This window comes from Pinus tabuliformis, chromosome 2_1, assembly GCF_031772625.1.
Source record: "Pinus tabuliformis cultivar Carrire ecotype Pingquan chromosome 2_1, CPIR1, whole genome shotgun sequence".
Taxonomy (NCBI): domain Eukaryota; kingdom Viridiplantae; phylum Streptophyta; class Pinopsida; order Pinales; family Pinaceae; genus Pinus; species Pinus tabuliformis.
The window spans coordinates 120,218,254-120,239,974 of NC_142299.1; the positions used below are offsets into that span (position 1 = coordinate 120,218,254).

General features: G+C 36.1%; 1 pseudogene; it reads left to right on the forward strand.

Moving 5' to 3' along the window:
- The window catches only part of LOC149199064 (protein HLB1-like), a 119,803-nt pseudogene that overhangs the window by 47,882 nt on the left and 50,200 nt on the right, over positions 1-21,721 (forward strand).

A 21,721-nucleotide genomic window follows, 5' to 3' on the forward strand; every position in this document is an offset into this window, starting at 1 on the left:
CCTCCATCTAAGAAGAAAAAGTATATATTAGTATGCACTGATTATGTCACCCAATGGGAAGAAGCTAAAGGATTACCTTTTGCTAACGAAAAATCTGTAGTTAATTTTCTTTTTGAGGACATCCACTCGTTTTGGTGTTCCAAGAGAAATTGTGACAGATCAGGGATCTCAATTCACATCCAACATGATGGAAAGGCTTATGGAGGAGTACAAGATCAAGCATAGGAAATCAACTCCCTATCATCCACAAGCAAATGGTCAAGTGGAGTCTACAAATAAAGTGATTGAAGGAATCCTCACCAAGATTGTGCATCTACATAGAAGAGATTGGGCAGAAAGGCTTCCTGAAGCCTTATGGGCCTATAGAACTACATGGAGGAACACAACGGGACATACACCCTATGAACTTGTTTATGGGAAACAAGTCTTGTTCCCTATAGAGTTCCAAGTCAAAACTTTCAAGATGGCAATTCAGTTGGGGATGGAATTATCAGAGGCTCAAAAGCATAGACTGGAGCAATTAAATGAACTTGATGAAATCAAGCAAGAAGCAGTTCAAAGGACTGGTATAGTCCAACAACAGAGGGCTAAATGGCATGACAAATACATCAAGGACAAGAGGTTTCAAGAGGGAGATTGGGCACTGTTATTTGATTCAAAGTTTAAAGATTTTCAAGGGAAGTTTCAAACTCATTGGCTTGGGCCATATGAGATTGAAAAAGTCTTTAGTAATGGAGCAGTGAGGATCAGAACAATAGTTGAAAGTCAAACTCCTCTTCTTGTGAATGCTCATAGATTGAAAATATATCAAAAACAAATTTCAAAGGAGGAGTTCATCAAGGTCTTCCAGAACAATTCTGAAATGAAGTTAGTGAAGAAGAATCCTTCTTCTCCACCAACCTAGTCTTTTTTTTCCTATCTAAAAAAAAAAAAGAGAAAAAATAATTTGTAAGGTTGAAACCAATCATTGATTGGCATGCTTATATAGAAAATATAGGGTGAAAATCAGAAGTTTCTGACACCCTATATTTTCTATTTCCTTTCTAAAAAAGATGGTGACAAAAAGCCACAGTCATTCAACATTCTACAAGATTCATTGTCTCATTTCATTTCATTATGTTTTACTTTTACAACTTCACTTCTTTCCATTGCCATATTTCACCAATAAATTTTTCCTTTCCCAAAATTTCTTTCATCTCCATTCTTCATTTATCATCATGTCTTATTTTCACTTACACAACCATTTCCATTTCATTCATTCATAAGCCATATTTTCTCTTTGTTTCACATTCTGTAGTTGTTTCCACGTTCTGTAGCTGATTTGATTTTGCAGCAACAGTCGGATTATCAGTCCAAGCACAAGTTTTCAGTTCATAATAAAATCATGTATGCAGGTAATTGAAGAAAAATCAATTTTGAAGACCAATCATGCCTGAAGCACCTGTGGAGCAAACATCAAAATATTAGCAAGCGGAAGGAAAAATTTTCCAAAGGTAAAATACAAAAATTTATTTCAAAAAGCAATTCAAAAACATAAGCTTGTATAACATGTATGATCACATGTCTCCTTGATTAATCATCATGTGATTTGACCGCCACGATGTCTCCGCCATATCTTCTGTCTTTAATGACAAATGATCCAATGATTCCTTAATAACTGATCTCCGTTTTAAACTCCATAACTTGTACTTAACCAGACTTCTACAGCTACACCTGTTAACGGTCAGATTAACGACATAACCTACCTATATACGACTCTTCAAACCTTGACTGTTTATTTATTACATGCCAACCCTTAAAATTTTCTCTCATATTTATGCAGCCATTTTTTGTATACAGTCACTTTGTTTCCACATATTTCGTATATACAGTCGTTATGTTTCCATAATTCACAGTCATTCCGCTTCCATATACCCTGTCATCCCGTTTCCATATCCATAATCATTTTGCTTCTATATACCCAGTCACTCCATTACCATTTACGCAGTCATTCCATTTCTTAGACAGTGAGAGTAGTTTTGAAGGGTAACCGAGAACAGAGGATATGGGGCTTATTGTTAGAACTAAACCCGTAGGGGTAAAATACATGGAGGGATATCCGCAGCTGAAGGGAATGTTACAGAAGGTTGGTTGGTTGTGTTTTATTGAAAAATTCAACGGTTACCATAAGGAAATCATTAAATCCTTTGCCAGGTCATTTGATGGAATGGAAGTGGAAATAGGTGACATCAAATTTGCAGTTACCGAGTCCTTCATAGCAGAAGCAACAAAATTCCCAAGGCTAGGAGAAAGGTGGTTTAAGAACAAAGAGTTTCATGATGAATCCTGGAAGGTGATTCTTAAAAACCCAGGTATGGACATTTCAGTTTTTAGAAAAGGGATTCCAATTTCTGCACTCAAAAACAAATGGAGTAGCATGCTGTTAATATTGCAAAAATTTATTACATGTGAAGGGAGGTTTGGGTCTATGTATGTTTATCACATACGATTGTTAATGAATTTTCTAGAGAATGGAACCCTCAATCTTCCCTTTTTCCTTTTGAATAGTCTGAGAAGAATGACAACTAATGTCCAAAAGAAAGTTGAATCAATAGAAACCACTCTATATCACCATGGACTAGTGAAGATTTTAGTTGAATTTCATTTGAGAAGTGTAGGGGATACATGGGAGGAATTTTTGGTAAGGAATTTCTTCCAAGATGCTCCAGATTTATTTGAGGGAAGTCATGTTAAAAGAAGTAGAAGGAGAAATGTCAGCATTGGAAGCTCCTCACAAAAAGAGGATGCAGAAATAGCTCCTAAATCAGAGGTTAGGAAGCAGACTAAGCTGAAGAGAAAAATGAAAGAGAGGGTTGAAGAAATCAATAAGGACATCCCTGAACCTTCATCACCTCAAGAAGATGAACAACTACTTTCTGAAAGACTAACCAAGATCAAGGAACAGATCAAGAAAGATAAGGAGAAAGGAAAGAGGAAAAAGGATACAAAAGAAGAAACCATAGGCTTCCAAAACTTGAGGAGGAGTTCTAGACTCCGAGGAAAAGTGAAGAAGGTGAAATAAAAAGAGGCCCAGTTTATAAATTTAGAGGAAGAAACTCCAGCTCAGTCCCCTGACAGTATTCCATATGAACAAAGTCCACAAAACTCTCCTCCACAAAATTTTGAAGGCAGCCCAAGTAGAGCTTCTCCTGGCATTGATCCAATACAACAACAAATCTATGACTACATAAAGTCATTAGAGAAAAAGAGTACCTTAGTAGACCCAGGGACTTCAGTTAATCCAGAGTAGCTTGCCACCTCACAAGAAACTCTAACTAGCTCCCTCAAACAGGAGATCTATGAGCTAGAAATTCTGAACAGGCACATCCAAAAAGAAAATGAAACTTTAAGGGAATAGAATAAGTTGGACAAAGCTATTCATGACAACACAATGCTACACTTGGGACTATGGTACAAAAAGAATAGGAAACTGAAAAGGAAAAACAAGAAGCTGAACAGGACACTCATTAATCTCAAATATAGATTTCTTATGAGGAAGCCAAGGATGGCAGTCGGTGCAAAGAAAAGCAAGAAGAGGAAGTTGGATGTGTTGGCTGAAGTATCAGAACAGATGCAATAGGAGGAGGAAGTTCACAATTTTGATTGCATGGGGACATGCAATGGTTTTGCAGTGGGGGTATGTTGAGCCTCAAAACTTCCCTTTCCTTAGCAACTCTTCTCATCCCTTTTCTTTGTTTTCCATGAAGAAAATGCATCCCTATCATCAATAACCAGTATACATTGCCTTAAGGAGAACATTTTAGTGATTTACATGTTATGCTTTTATGTTTTACTGTTTGGATAAGTTTTTGTCTTTTAGCTGCGGAACGCAACCTATTATGTAGCTAATCGGCTGTTCCGCAGCTACTTTCATGCTTTAACAGGTTCCAGGTCTCAGAAGGAGAAGATAACTACATGGGCAGCTAGGAAATCATGATGACATGGATCATGTCCGATTCACCTCACCCAAGTCGACAAGGAAGATGGTACAAGATTCCGGTCAATGAAGAAGCCAAACGCAGAGACCAAAGGCAAACAGGACTCTGTTTTGTACATGTTTCACATTGATGGGATCCGAAACAACTTCCTGAACCCACAGACTCCAACAACCATCTGTGCAACCAAATCCAACAACCATCATTTTAGATTTATGTCTCCAGCAGCCGAGGAAGAGAATTTCGTGTGCCTATCTGCTACATGCTTTTGGCTGTAGCTTATTTTTCTCCATAAACAGTTGTATAATTTTTCTATAAATACCTGTGTAAAGAACGCAGAACCAGTTCGAATTTCCTGATGTATGAAGCTCAGAATACTGCTCTGTAATTTTGAAAACTCATTTACTGTGTTTTTTTAATATGAAGACCACAAGTTTCATGGATATCTGAAAGCGTTTCTTGGAGTTTTGATTAAGTACGCATAACCTGAGCAGTTGCAGAGGGCCCCTGCGCTGATTGAGGTTTCATTTCATTTTGTTTTGTCTTTTATAGTTAAACTGTAAATTTATCATTTCTTCCATAGTGTTCATAACCATTTTTCATACTAACCCTATTTATAATGCATCATTTCTTCACTAATGCAGAATAGCTTCTTTCATTACAGAATAGCTTTCTCTTTGCTTAATTTCTTTCTAGTTTTTATTAGTAGTAGAAGTTGAATTCAGTAGTGTAGAGTAGTTTATTTCATTTACTGTTTCACTATTTTTTAAATTTCTAAATAGACTGATTAGTGCCATTACTGTTCTTACCATTTTATTACTAGTTTAGTGACTCATGGTGTAGATGAATGTTTCTAAAAAGTCCTTCTAGTTGATAACTCATCTTAAACTAACTGGGTCTTTTCTGTGTTTTTTGCATTTATCTTCTCTTACGATAATGAAGTACAGAATTCCTCAAAATGTCATCCCATGGAGGTTTATCTTCCAAAATTGAGAGGCAGAGTAACTAAGTATTTCATTTAGTTTTGTTGCAATTTCACTTTCAATTTTTCATTAAGTTTTGTTTCTGCAATAGACTAAACATTAGTTGTAATCTCACTTTCAGTTTCAGTATTTCATTTTGGTTTTGTTTCCATCATAGATAGTTGCAATTTCCCTCTCAGTTTTAGTATTTCATTTAGTCTTGTTTCTATAATTGATTAGACAATAGTTGCAATTTCACTTTTAAGTTCTTTTAGTTCATGATTTAGAAACAATGATAAGAGCAGAAATAGAAACTCTGTTTTCATTTATTGATTAAACTTTACTTCCAAATCTTGCTTAAAGAACTTTTATTTCTCCTTTTTATGTACTTAGCAGTCTTTACAGAAGTTAGATTTAGGTTTTTAATAGTTATATTGTAATCTATTAGGAACTAAAGGACAAAAATCCCCAAAACAACATAAAACTAAAAAACAATGAAGTAAGAAGGGTCCTCAAGCACATATAATGCACTACACTTCATCAGTTTACGATACCCGGATTGATAATTTATGTAGAGCAAATTGGGACACTAAATTGACCAAATAGTCCTTGTGTCACTTTGACCTTCATAGTAAATTGATCTGGCAAAGGACATTCATTCTCCCTTAATCATCATATAGTGACCTGATTAGGGATGTTATCCCTGTGTCATTTTGACCTAGATTAGGGAGAATGGCCCCAAAGGTTGTAGTCTCCCAGCATCATGCTCATATGTCTTTCTAGAGTGAGCTTGTTGATCATTGGTGATGCCTATAGTGTTTCACCTATACTATATCTATAGTTGTTTGATGGTGCACCGTGATTATGTATTATTGATACTGGAGATTATGATATTGATGATGATGCCATCAATGTACCATGCGTCACAATTTTTTACCTAATTATTTTACCATGTGTTACAATTGTCGACCTGATTACAGTACTTGGATTTGTTGTAACCTTTTCTTAGAAAAATTTATCAACATGAGAAAATGTGGATAGTCGTTATGAATACCTCCCTAGATAAGAGGAAGTGTTGAATTTTGTAGCTATGGTCGGTCTTCATAACATGCAAATTTTTTGCTTGTAATGATGAAATATGAATTATATTTTGTGACAAAATAAAAATTTATATTTAACATGTTCTTCATGCTTGTGATAAAATAAAATTTATTTATTGTTTTGTCAAAAGAAAAATTTGAAAGGCATGTTCTTCATGGCCTTTGCAAAATAATAAATTTGAAGACTTGTGGCTCCATATTAGCCATGTCAGCCTCCTCCTAGTCAAGTCAACATCTCTAAATATTAAAGTAAGCTCAGTTAGTGAATGTGTGGTAGCTCAATCTTGCAAGGTTAAATGTTAAAAAAATTGCAAACAAAACCCAACATGAAAACAAAATTGAAAGTTTACCAGAGATTTACCCATTGAAGGTTCTTGAAGTAGAAGAAAGGATTGTTGCTAAAATGATAATTATGTTTTAAATATTGGTGGTTTTGTATCTTCTAGTAGAGCAAAGATCTTGCATACCAAATTTCCAACTACTAATGTAGTTGGTTTCAACATTGCAAGTCTTTCAATTGCTTTAGGGTTTAACTTATGAATGATAGACTTCAATAGCTTCCATAACTAATGTAGGTTTTAACCCCATACATATGAAATTTAAAACAGAAAATAAACAAAGTGAGAGCATAACACATAAAACACATATACACAGATATTTTCCCCTGGATCCCAAAAATGGGACTACCAGCTTGATTTTTCATTATGTTCCTTTCAATGTTACAATACATATATATACATGTCGAAGCATCCAATATCATGGACTCAGAACCACGCACAAAACCATAGGTAGGTTCGCCCCACCTAATATGGGGTCCAAAAAAAATATTCCCCCGGGCACTGCCCCAAACCTCGTAGAGGGCGGCTACCCACCCCCCTCAAACCCTATGTGACCCCTTCACTGCGTAATCAACACAACGAAGGGGGGACTCATTCCCCCCTCTAACCCCCCGATTAACTAGGGGAGCTAGTCATGGAAAGAATATAACACAACCCAACTTTCTCCCACTTTTTTTTTTCTTTCCATAGGAGAGCTTAGTCATTTATCCAGCCTTGCAATGCCCATTGTTTCTCTACACCAAGAGAACTTCTCAAAGCTCACAGATTTTGTCAATGCATTTGCAGTATTCTTCAAAGTGTCCACCTTTATCAGCAACACCTTTTTTTCTTCTATCATATCCCTCACAAAGTGATATTGAACATCAACGTGCTTTGTCTTTGAATGATAAGCAAAGTTCTTTGCCATGAACACCTGGAAGTGTTCTAATCCTTTCGCCTTGCAACTTCAACTTAAATTTTCCACAACCAATGATTCTAGCCTTCCTATCATCCCCCAAGAAGACATCACCACCATCATATTTCTCATACTCGCAAAACCATTCTCTATGGGAAGTGAAGTGAAAGGATGCACCTGAGTCAATCAACCATGCCTCATGATCTACATGTGTACTTGAAGAAGCCAAGTACACATCCCCACCTTCATCTGAGGTGGTTTTTGCCTCTGCAAAAGGAGCATCATCAGATCCCTTTCCTTTGTAAGGAGCTTTATATTTACAGTCCCTTTTGTAGTGCCCTTCATTTCCGCTTTTCCAGCACACCACCTTTACAAATTTTCCTAGATATTTAGTTCTCCCTCTAGATTTAGATCTCCCACTCAATGACTTATTTTTGTTTCTGTTTTGGGACCGTCCTTGTACAGACAAGGCATCACCATTCTGGCTCTCCATATTTTTCCATCTCATGTCCTCCGTTAGTAATGATGAGACTATTTCATCAAACTGCAAAGCAGTTGCATTGCTACCTATTGCAATAGCCAAACTATCCCACGAATCTCGTAGAGAACACAACAAACTGATGCACTTATCTTTATCTGAAATTTTAATATCAACAGATAATAACTGACTTACCACATTATTAAATGCATTCATATGCTCTGTCATCGAGTCTCCATCTTTCATCCTCAAGTTATACAACTTTTTCCGTAGGAACAATTTATTCACCAGAGACTTAGATTGGTACAAAGTCCCTAACTTGTCCCACAAAGCCTTCTTCATAGCTTCCCTGATACATTCAACAATACTGAATCTGAGACACACAATTGTATTGTGTTCTTTGCCTTCCGATCCAACTTCTTCCATTCTTCATCGGAGACTCTCGTTGGTTTAGTACCCGGATCTACCGTGATCCACTGATCTTTATCCACCAACAGATCCTCCATCCTGAGTTTCCACATCTCAAAACTCTGACCATTAAATTTCTCGATCTCTAACTTTTCCACTGCTCGTCATCTTCTTTCAGCACCAGAATCGATCTCGCAGATCTCCCACTGAACAGGGTCTACCACAGGCCCGAGCGAAACCCCTCAACAACAAAGGCATCCCCTTGAAGCCAAAACAACTCTGTTACCAAATGTAGGTTTTAACCCCGTACAAAAATTACCTACATACGAATTCTAAAACAAAAAATAAACAAAGTGCGAGCATAACACATAAAACACATATACACAGAGATTTTCCCCTGGACCCCAAAATCGGGACTACCAGCTTGATTTTTCATTATGTTCCTTTAATGTTATAATAAATATATATGCATGCCGAAGCATCCAATACCATGGACCAAAACCATCGCGCCCAAAACCATGTGTGAAAACCACGCACAAAACCTTAGGTAGGTTCGCCCCACCTAATATAGGGTCCAAAAAAAAATATCTGACCCCGTAGAGGGGGCCTACCCACCCCCCTCAAACTGCCTATGAGCCCCCCACTGCACAATCAACGCAATGAAGGGGAGGCTCTAACCCCCCGGTTAACTAAGGGAGCTAGTCGTGGAAAGAATATAACACAACCCAATAAATAAATGTACTCAAATATACAACATCCATTTAGGTTTCTACCAAAGCGAAGTTGGCCAAAGGCATTGAGATTGCATGTCAGGAAAGAAATGAGTTCCACAATGTGAGTGATAATCCAGTCTATTCAATTCCATCTTATTGTTGTAGTATCGTGGGACACGTTTCCAAAGCTCAACTTCATTCTGGAGAAATTGTTGTTGTGAAAATATAGAGGCCTGACATGCCATGGTTTGAAGAAATTGATTATATCATAGAGGCAGAGAATGCAGGGTATTCTTTTGAGCTATACGATTTTGATGGAGAAACTTAGAAAAAGGAATTTACACAGTGCTTCACTTTCAAATTGATCTTAAATTTGTGCCCTTAATATTTCAGATTGGAGAATATTATTAAATGCAAAATTTCACTAAGTCCATAGAAATTAAGTATCTACAATAAAATTTGGGCATTTCCAGTGAGTCATTTCATACATTTCAAGCTATGGTGAAATTGCTTGAAAATGGGATCACATATTCTTTAGAAGACTTGCTATCATTCACAAAACATGTTGAAGCGATTGAGGAAAACGATTCCACCATACTGTAGTAAAAATCTATGGTAAATAAATAGAGCATGCATATATTAAAGCAGTTAACGGCCCAAATGGTTCATGAACTAGATCAGATAGTTTGCGGCGGGTTCATATGCTCAAATTTTAAATGATATGAGGGGGTGTCGCAAAGCAGTTTATGGTTTCAATAAAACCATTAACGGTTTTCCACGCCATGTATTTAAGAAAAAAAAAAAAAACTGGGCCCACACGACCAGTGGTCATTTTAAAATTTTGTTTTATATTTGTATGAGAGTGATAAAGCCCTCCCCAGCCCCCCACACACACACAATTTAAAAAAAGTCAAGCTTTATTTTACGAAGTGGATATATTTAATTTAATATTATAGATTTTTAATATATATAATATTAAATTTATATTTGTAATTATTATTATTTTAATTAAGAAAAGGGATAGTTTTATAACTGTCAAAGAGTCAGTTTTACAACTAACCGGAACAATTAGAGTAGGGCAAAGATCAAAGTCTAGAACCAACATTTTGAAGGGGTTCAGAGTCTGAAAATCATGTGAGACTATGTAATCGAGAAATCTCTCAAAAACTGAGTAATAAAAGCTAGTTTGATTCCATTTTTTGGTGCAGTTGCAGACATTGTTTTCTTTCCTATATGTGTTATTTCATTTATGTTTTTCCTCTCTTGGAATAGTGTATAGTGCATCGAGTTGTTTAAATTTAACACTTCATGAATTTACTCCTTGGTAATCATGGTTTTGTATATTCTGGTAGAGCAAAGATCCTGCATCCCAAATTTCCAACTATTAGTGTAGTCGATGTTATCATTGCAAGTCTATCAATTTATTTATGGGTTAACTTATGAATGTTAGACTTCAATAGCTTCCATAAATAAATGTAATCAAATATATAACATCCATTCATGTTTTTACCAAATAAAGTTAGCCAAAGGCATTGAGATTGCATGCCAGAAAAGAAATGAGTTCCATAGTGCCAGTGACAATCCAGTCTGTTCAATTGCATCTTGGTACATTAGTCTCAAATCTTTTATTAATATTAGTTCTTAGCTTATTGTTGCATAATCGTGATGACCCGTTTTCAAAGCTTGACTTCATTCTAGAGAAAATTTTGCTATGAAAGTATAGAGGCCTGACATGCCATAGTTTGAAGAAATTTATTATATTTTAGAGGCGGAGAATGCACGGTATTTTTTTGCCATGTATGATTTTGATGCAAAAACTTAGCAAAAGGAATTTACACAGTGCTTCACTTTCAAATTGATCTTAAAATTGTTCCCTTAATCTTTCGGATTGGAGAATATTGTTAATTACAAAATTTCACCAAGTCCATTGAAATTAAATATCTGCAATAAAATTCGGACATTTCGAGGGGTTCATTTCATACATTCTAGGTTATAGTGAAATTTCTTGAAAATGGGATCATAGATTCTTTAGAAGACTTATATCATTCACAAAACAAGTTGAAGCCATCGAGGAAAGCGATTCCAACATTTTGAAGGGGTTCAGAGTTTGAAAATCATGTGAGACTATGTAATGGAGAAATCTCTCAAAATCTGAGTAATAGAAGCCAATTTGATTCAAGTTTTGGGTGTTGTTGCAAACATTGTTTTCTTTCCTGTATGTGTTATTTCATTAATGTTTTTCCTCTTTTGGAACAATATATGATGCATCATGTTGTTTAAATTTAACACTTCATGGATGTACTCATTGGTACTCATGTTGTTTAAATTTGGAACCATCAATAGGCACTCCACTTCTAGGAATTCATGCACTACTTCATAATCTTTTCCGCCATTCCTTCTGTAGAATTTGAACTCGGATTTTTAAATGCCTGAGTTGTAAAACCATGTTCCTCCCTATTTTCTTCTAACTATTTTTTAAATCTAAAGTTTTGAAAACCTCATTGTTTCTAGCCACTGTGGTTTTAAAATATAGGTTTATGAGTTAGATCACTCATTGCAGATCTCATGGTCTTTCCCTCTCCAAAACATTCACTTAAAAGCTTTATCGATTTTGTAGATGTCCTAGGCATTGGTTCCCTTGCAACCAAGAACTGTCTCCAAGCTAACAACAGAATGCACCCATTCGGATGGCAAGATGACTATATATATATATAACTTGACCTCTTCTCCAACATGTAATTCAAATCTTCTATTCATATTGAGTTTGAATCTCCTGAGAAAGAGCATAAGATGAGTCTGAGGCAAGCATACAAAATTTTGAGGCACGACGAGTTGTATTCTGAGGCATGATGAATTACAAGATGAGTTGTAGTTTAAGACATGATGAATTACATGATGAGTTGTAGGAATAAGGCATGCCAAGTTGTAGAATTGAGGATATGGAGGAAAAGGGAGGCCAAAATTTTGTCCTAGTTGAGTAGACTAGAGCAAGCTTCTTAGGCAAGATGTTGGACTTGATTAGGAGTGTTGGATCAGGTTTGACCTAGCTAGATAGATGGCCAGCTTGACCTAGCATATGAATAATGTATCTATGTTGAACTTGATAGTTTAGTTAAGGGATGGTTTTTGGGTTTTCCCCCATGTGGGTTTTCTTAGCTGGGTAAATTGTTGTTTTCTTTGTGTGGTTGTCTCTTTATGATCTTTCTATCATAGATGTTAAATGGTTGAGGTCTTTTGTGTTAGGATATTCTGACACATAGGAAATAGTTAAGTATAACTTGGTCTAGTGTAGAGTTAGGTAAAGTGTGTTTCTTTACTATGTACTTTTGTATTTTACAATTCGACGGTCATGATATGTAGTGATCTGCCGGTTCATTCTCTCCTTGGTATTACCGACACTTGATCCATGGCTTAACACCCGATTGGTCCATGATCTCTATTTAAAGAGCATGGAGGTTCATTTGTAGGGTAACGTTCATGAGAGAAGCTTATGTAAATTTTCATTCTTTTATTAATAAATTGCCTAAAGTGGCTGCGTTGGCTCAGGCCGTGAACTGTTTCCCTCTTTTAGGGTTTTAACCACGTCAAGAATATTGGTGTATTGATCTGTGATCTATTTGTGAGCGGTGTCTTTTGGTGTTCTGTCTGAGGAACTTAGCCGGTAAATTCCTACATTTTGTGCAATTGTTTGATAATGAAATAATGGATAAGAATGTAAAAGGAAGTAAATAATTAAAGCAATTATCAATATAGAAGACATATGTAAATTTCAAAACTATCTTATCCTGTTATGTAAATATTTTTACTAGATCAAATCATATAAAAGTAAAATAAATAAATAAATTTAAAATAATAATTAAATTAAAATTTGCTATGGAAGAGAAGTTGTCATGTCATCCAAACATTAGGGGTTTTCAGACTCCATATTTAACAACCCATGGATTTTTTCCATGGTATCCTTCTATAATGTAGCTTATTTAAAGGCATCAAATTCCAATGAATTTTCCTTTTCCCAAAGCGAAGGATTTCGTTAGAGCTTTGAGTGTTAGTTATCTCTGCCCAAAATGAGATGTAAAATTTATACCTTGTTTACTTGGTATCAAGTTTGAATTCGATTGGTGGTTTTTTCATAAAAGTCCAAGCGTAGGAAACGTAGTGTGGCTCCAATCTAATGGTTGCTTTCCACTAAAATCCCAACCTCCATGCCCCATCAAAAAGTACAGGTAAAGTAAAGGCAAGAGCAGAAAGTAGAAGTTTGGTTGTCTATTATTTATCATCCACAACCGTGACTTTAATGATCTCTGGTCCCCTCCATTTCATATCACAATACAAATATTATCGAAGGATAATGGAGTAAAATTAATGGAGATCAGCACCAAAATTATATATCATCGAATAAAAAATGCCCAGCACTGAAGCAAATATATCATCGAATTTGAAAATGGATAACAACAATACGGAATCAATCAAGGCATTTATCTCATGTCCACATTGTTTTCTTTGGCTAAAAGAGTTGACAATCCTAATCTTCCATCGTCTTTTCACTGCAAAGTGCATTTATACTAGATCCATGGCTACCTCAAAGCAGTCCATTGTAACCAAATTTTTTCAGAGGGTATGGTATCTCATAACTGTTGTATGGTACATGTTGATTGATGTAATAAGTTCTTTACTAAGAAAATCATGATGGATTGATGATAGTTAGCTCCCTATCTGAGGACCTCTAGAAGTCCAATTCATGCAATTTACTCTTTCTTCTACTACTTTTAACTTGGATGGAATCAAACAGATAAATAATCCTGTAGGAGGGTTATGTGACTTTGTTGACGGTGCTGGATTGCACCAACATACAGGGGATCTCCCTGATATAAGGTCCCAACTAGAACTTACACTATTTGGTGTAGGATTCCCACCTGGACTATGGCCTAGCTATCATTTACTTAAAGATATGCCTTGGATTTAGTTGTCAACACAAGGGAGAAGCGCAATTATCCTTTCAAATGAGCAAGCTAGTATGCCTTGTGTATGTTCAATTGTCAATGCATCCAGGTTCCTCTACTACTGGGCGGGGGGGATGAAGTGAGCCTCTCAAGAGAGAAGTAATGGTACTACCCTAATGGAGACATGTGTGAGAGAGAAAGGTTCCTCTAACATGATGTGAAAAATTTCACAGGGATGTGACGATCATTATAGGCATAAGCACACATTTCCAACAAGGAGCACTAAAGTAACCAAAATAGTTCAACTAATCCAGTACTTAATGAAAAAAAACATGAACCATAAACATTAAAAGAATAGTCTTAGAAACATTCACAATCTATCATCATTACAAGTTGGTGTTGCGCTTATCATTTGCGTTGCACTTTCATATTTGAATTTTCAACTAGTCATTGTAAATAAAGGAAGTCTGGAACACGTGGAAAGTGATAAATACATGCATTTGGTTCTAAAAAAGTCATTGAAACAATTTATCCTCTGCCTTAGTGTTATGAAACCAACTCACAAAAAGATAGGAAAGATAGATCAACGCCTTAGAATTCAGCCTCTTCAAGGGGGGAACCTCCTTTACATTACACAAATGAACAATTATTGGATGAAACAAATGACAAAACCTCTTTCTATATATAGGAGTCTAAGGGGTCACAATATAACCAAGCCGACCTAACAAAAATAATATAAATGCACAAAAATAACAATAATGGGATTCTGTGGGGCACAATAATAACAATAAGGGATACAATGACAATAGTAATGGGGGAATCACTAGTATTATAGGGACCTAACATGCCCCTCTCCTTCAAAAAAGTGTTGTCCTCAACGCTTGAGTAGTTCTGGATGCTTCTGTATAAAATTCTCATCCTCCCATGTGGAATCTTCAATGGGTAAGTTCTTCCACTTGATGAGATACTCTGAAATTGATCGGTTTCGTAGCTGTCGAGTTCTTGTTTCTTTCACTGCTTCGTGTTGCAATACGACTTTTCCTTCATCATCAAGTTCTAGCAATATTGTTTGAACTGGAACCTTGTCACCTATAACCTTATTTAAGCATGAAACATGGAAAACTAGGTGCACTTGGGAAGCTGTAGGAAGCTCCAATTTGTATGCCATAGTACCTATCTTTTGCAACGCCTTGTATGGACCATAATACTTTGGTGATAATTTATTATCCTTCTTAGCTTGCTTGAGGGACATTTGTTTATATGGTTGTAGCCGTAGGAATACCCAAAACTTCTTTCACTGTGATGTTGATCTACCTGTTGTTTCATTTTATTCTGCGCCAAGGTGAGGTTATCCTTTAAGAGTTGGAGAACTTGTGCTGATGCTCGATGTGATCTTCCACTGCTTGAACCTTAGAATTTTCTCTTAAATATGATGTGATGGATGGTGGATGATATCCATAAAGTGCCGTAAATGGGGTCATTTTTGTTGCAGTATGGAAGGAAGTGTTATACCACCATTCAGCCAGAGGCAACTATTTGACCCATTGTGTCTGTTTATCATATACAAAGCAACGAAGATATCCTTCCAAACATTTGTTTACTAGCTCAGTTTGCCCATCAGATTAAGGATGATAAGATGAGCTATGAGCTAACTTAGTACCAAGACAAGAAAATAATTATGTCCAAAAATTTCCGGTGAAAATGGGATCTCTGTCGCTTACAATAATCTTTGGGTTTCCATGTAGCTTTTGAATTGTTTCCATAAATGCAGTAGAAACTGTACTCGCTTTAAATGGATGAGATAATGCAAAAAAGTGTGCACACTTGGTAAGTCTGTCAACTACCATGATGATAACACTCTTTCCTTTGGACTTGGGTAAACTTATGATAAAATCCATTGAAACCTTCTCCCAACGTTGGCTTGGAATCGTATCCCTCCCGGTTCGAGAGTAAGAGTAAGTCCGATTCATCGACCTTTCATCAGCCCACGGTTGGAGACCGAGTATATCAAGCCAAATCGTTGCTTATACGTAATGAAAGTGTTTTCGGAAGCAAGGAAATAACCATAAAGGTTGTAATAGTCCTAGGGTCTTAATTGTTTCAACTTTATTTTGTTGGCAAACCAAACATTCTGCCACAAACTTTTGAATATCCGATTTAAGGCCATCCTGAAAAAAATCCTTCTTAACCCTGTGGTAGGTTTTTAGAAATCCCGAGTGCCCTCCTAAGGGAGAGGTGTGCAATTCCATAAGAATATTTTGTTTTTGTTGGGAATTCTTACATAGGTATAACCGATCCTTGTACCATAATGATTCATTTTTCCAGCTAACTGTAACAAATGTACTGGGATCTTGTTGTATCTTTTGAATGAGTACCCACACTTCCTCGTCATTCTTCCATTCATCCCTTGCTTCGTTTATCCAATTTGGTTGGATAATAGAAATGGCGCAAAGAAATGATTCCACATCCTCATGTTTTCTTGAGAGTGCACCTGCCACAACATTTTTCATCCCTTTTTTGTAGATGATTTCAAAGTCATAGCCCAACATCTTTGTGAGCCATTTTTGCTGCTCTTCTGAAGATAATATTTGTTCTAAAAAGTATTTAAGACTATCATGATCTGTTTTTACATTGAAGTATCTTCCCATTAGCTAGGGTCGCCATTCTTAAGTGCATGTAGTATTGCCAGCATTTCCTTCTCATAAATAGCTTTGTGTAAATACTTTCCTTTGATTGGATGACTTTCGAAAGCAATGGGTCTTTCTTCTTGCATTAAAACAACACCAATTCCATTTCCTGAGGCATCACATTCCACAATAAAGGTTTTTGTGAAGTCCGGTGTAGCTAAGACTAGTGCTTCACACATTGCCTCTTTAAGATGTTCAAAGGCCTTTGTTGCTTCTGGAGTCCATGAGAATGTATCTTTCTTCAATAATGTTGTTAGAGGTGCTGCTATTCTCCCACAATTCTTAACAAACTTGTGATAATACCCTGTTAAACTGAGAAATCCTCGTAGATGCTTTATGGATGTGGGGATTTTCCATTCCTTAATGGTTTTAATTTTGCTAGGGTCTACCTTAACACCTTCATGAGATACAATATGACCCAGATATTCCACCTCTTGTACTCCAAAGAAACATTTGGAGATTTTTGCATATAATTGTTTCTCCTTCAGTAGTTTGAGCACCATGTCAACATGTTGGACATGATCCTTCCAAGGCTTGTTGTAGATTAGTATATCATCAAAGAATACTAACACAAATTTTCTAAGGAAGGGTTTGAAAATGGAATTCATCAAACCTTTAAATGTAGAAGGTGCATTGTTAAGGCCAAGAGGCATGACCACAAATTCATAATGACCCTCATGAGTTCTAAATGATGTTTTTGGAATGTCTTCAGTCTTCATTCTGATTTGATGATATCCTGAACGAAGATCCAACTTGGTGAAGTAAATTGATCCATGCAATTCATCCAATAATTCATCAATGACAGGAATGGGAAATTTATCTTTAATAGTGAGCTTGTTGAACTCCCTATAATCTTGACACATGCGCCATGATCCATCCTTCTTGTGAACCAATACTACTGGAGCAGAGAACGAACTTTGACTATGTTGAATTATACCAGCCTCTAGCATTTCTGCAACCATACATTCAATTTCACTCTTTTGGACATAGTGATATCTGCAAGGCCTGATGTTTGGAGGAACACTTCCTGGAATCAAATTGATATCATGATCATGATCATGAAGAGGTGGGAGGCCTTTGGGAGTCTCAAATACCTTGGAATGATTGTCTAAGACTTTTTGGAGATATGGAGAAATGGATGATTTCGATGTGGGAACCTCTAGTGAACATAATTGTGCAATTATGCCTCGTTGTTCTTTCTTTAAAAGCTTTGTCATTCCATCAGAGTTGATTATCTTTCCTGGTTTCCCTGCGATACCCCTTAATTCAACTTCCTTTGCTTCTACAAAGAATTTCATGAAAAGTTCTCGAAAATTAAAAGCTATTGTACCCAAGGATTGTAGCCATTGGACTCCTAGTACAACATCAGCACCACCCATTGGAATGGAAAGCATTGGCCTATTTCTCCCATGGATAGCTTGATATTATGGCACTTTCCTAAGCAATTTATGGTTCCCCCACTTGTAATCATCACTTGACACTCTGGTGCTGGATATAGGAAGCAATTAAATTCCTTGGCTATCTTAAAATGAATAAAATTATGGGTACTTCCCGAATCAATCAACACTATTACCTTTTTCTTCTTGATATGCCCTTTTATCTTGATAGTTTGAGGAGTGGTAATTCCAGTCAATGCATTACAAGATATGGTTGGATTCATTTCTTCTTTTTCTAGGGTTTGTTCCTGGTGTATATCCTCTTCTTTTGACGTTTCTTGTTCCTTTTCTTCCTCCTCTCCACAATCTATGTAAAATAATTTCTTCTCGTCACACTTATGACCTTTAATGTATTTGCTATCACAACTATAACAAAGCCCTTTTGCTCTTTTTTCTTCCAATTGTTGTGGTGTCAACCTTGTAAGTTGTGGATGGCTAGGGGCAACAACACTTCCATCTTTATGATTGTGAGTGGTAGGCTTCCTTGTTGCCATAATTTTGCTTTCCATCTTTCTTACCAAGCTGAATGCCTTCTCCAATGAATTTGGTTCCCAAAGGCAGACCTCATGTTGGATGTTATCTTTTAAAGTCCCAATGAACACATCAATCCTATGCTCCTCTAGAATATCGTTTACCCTTATATTCAATTTTTGGAAGTCCTCAATGTGCTCCATCATTGAACCCTTTTATTTGAGATTTATCAATTTGCTAAAAAAAGTGTTGCCTTTTGTATCCTCATAATGTGCTATCATTTCATCCGTAAAAATAGCCCAAGTGACAATTTGTTTACGAGAGCAAAGCCATCGATACCATACAAATTGATTTGGTTCCAAATATAAAGTTGTAACGCGTACCTTTTGCGTGTTTTGCACATTATGGAGATCGAAAAATTGCTCCAACTGTTGTATCCATGTTCCAGGATCTTTGCCATCAAACTTCCTCATATCGATCTTTGGAACATGGTGGTTCTTCGATCCAACGCTAGAGTCTATGAAATCATGATTAACATTTATTTTGTTCCCATCATGAGTTTCCTTTACTACTCTTTCACCATTAGTAAGAATTTTTTGTAGAAACTTTGTCGAATTTGTCTTCAAATCGTCCATCTTAGCTTCCACGCCATCCATCTTGGCTTCAACTTCGTCCATATTTAAACCCGCCATCTTAGCTTCTACGTTTTTCTTTAAACCATCCATCTTAGATTCTGTTACTTTTTGTGCGAGTGACATTTGCTGCACTTGGTCTCATAATTTTGATATATTATGTTGCATTTCTTCCTCTTCTTCATGAGTCATGCTAGAGATTTCAGGTTGCTTACTAGGTGTTTCCATTTTCTTTCTTTGGGGCATCAAGTATTGATAATAATGCTTCACTATGCCCTTTGAATTCCTTCAAACTAAGTTTTCAAGCCAAGCTTATGCAAAAATTTAAAAAAACTACACACCTTTTCTTTTTCACTTTGTAGGAGCTTGATATTGAATTTGATGTATTTCTGTAATTTTGGATCACCAAGGTTTGAAATTACTTCCTACGGTAACCCTCCGAGTAATATCTATAACTCCACAATTCTGATCAAGATTGGTTTCTCCAATTAAGAGTTATGCCAAATCTCCCACGATGTCTTGAGTATAGAATTGTTCAGTATAGAAAACTTGTACGACGTGTCGATGGTCACTGTTTCAACCTTAGGTTCTGAAAATGGTACCCAAAAAACTACAGTCTGTCCTCTTTCTGCAACTTCTTACGAAAATTCAATCTGATGCTCAGAGAGAAAGTTATGACGATTTTCCCAAGGTGACCTGTTTGGAATGTAATTCGGAGGTCTACAAAAACCCTAACTTCCTCAAATTATATCTCTAAAAATATAGCGATACAGGATCTAAAATTTGGAGCCAAGGTTCAGACCGGTTTCTTCTCAAATGGGTTTTTTCTAGCTTCTAAAACTTCATAGAGAAATCATTATAGCGAACATTCCACAATGACCTATTTTAGATGAAATTCTGGAGCTTGCAAAAACCCTAACTTCCTCAGATCATATCTCCGCAAATATAGCGAGACAAGATATGAAATTCAGACTCGAGGTTCAACAAGATTTTGTCTCAAATGGGTTTTTTTTTTTCTTCTGAAATGTCGCAGAAAAAAAGTTACAGCGAATATTCCACAAGGACATGTTTGGAGCAGCGAAACCCTAGGATCCAAAGCTCTGATACCAAATGTTATGAAACCAGCTCACAAAAAGATAGAAAATATAGATCAACGCGTTATAATTCAACCTATTTGAGGGGGCAACCTCCTTTACATTACACAAATGAACAATTCTTGGATGAAACAAATGATAAAACCTCCTTTATATATATAGGAGTCTAAGGGGTCACAATATAACCAAGCTGACCTAACAATAATAATATTAAGGCACAAAAATAACAATAGTGGGATTCTATGGGGCACAATAATAACAATAAGGGATACAATGACAATTGTAATGGGGGAATCACTAGTATTATAGGGGCCTAACGCTTAGATGTTCTGAACAACCAAAGAGAGTTGTTGTGCTTTGTCTGTAGGGGTTCGATGTGCTTCTGCAAATTGGAGGCTTTCTTATGCATCGATCATTCTCAGGTTCCAAATTTCTCTTCTCTGATATAATTCACATTGTATGCTGCCAGTTTCATCTTTAGTAATTGAGAAGAATGTCGAGAAGAGGTCGCAACCCTCATAAACTTGAATGCGCTACACTTTCTTGCTGCGCTACTATCAAAGGCATGAAGTTTTGATAGAATATTAGGGTTTTGATATTATTTCTTATGTATGGAGGTTCAAGGAGATATTTTTGAATGTAAATATCATCAATAAACCATTTTTCTCAGTGAAAAACTTCAACACCTGGTCAAATTCACTCCAATGAAATTCGTTGCACTTCTGTTGTAGATAATGATTTTCAAAGAAGGGAGGTTTGCAGTTTGGTCAGGTGTTTCTTAATAGGTATTTGATGATTACAAAGTCATTTTCCACCTGTTTGGCACATTCATAGGTACAATGGATGATCAGAAGTATACAAATGATATTCGTTGCGCTTTTGCTATAGGTGATGTTTTTTTTTTAAGGATGGAGGGTTTACAGTATGAAAAGAGGTTATTCAAAGGGTATCTGATGATTTTCAGCTGATCTTTCATGTGTGTGATACATTTAGAAGCCTAGGAGGTGATCAAAAGAATACAAATCATGAATTTGCTGCGCTGCGCTTCCACACAGTGAACGGTTTTCCCATGAAATTCGTATTAGATGTCATGTAATTAACTCTCATAATTTTGACAAGTGTCCTTAAGTGTATTGCAGGATCAACATTCAAGCATTGATCATATAATATGAAAAGGAATCTTGCTTCGTTTTGGTTGCAATTAACTTCAAGATTAGTTTCTAACCAAATGGAGATTAATTTTGGAAATGTAAAAGATTTTTTTTGTTAAAAACTAGATAAATTGAAATAAGCTCCTTCATTTTTGTAATATGTGTCATATATTGGAAGATTTGAATGAATATTTACAACTTATTTTCCATATTTTGTTATTTCTTGTTTTAGTCATGATATTTGAGTACGGATTCCGAGGAGATGGAAAATAATTTTAGAAAATTGAGAGAGGTTTATATAGAAAACAAGTGCTTAAACAAAAAAACTCCTTTGGTTTTGTAACATTTGTCATTATCAGGGAGATAGGATCTAATATTGGACCCCTAGTTTCCATAAATTCTTTCCATATTTCCTAGCAGGCAATTTCTAAATCTAATGTAA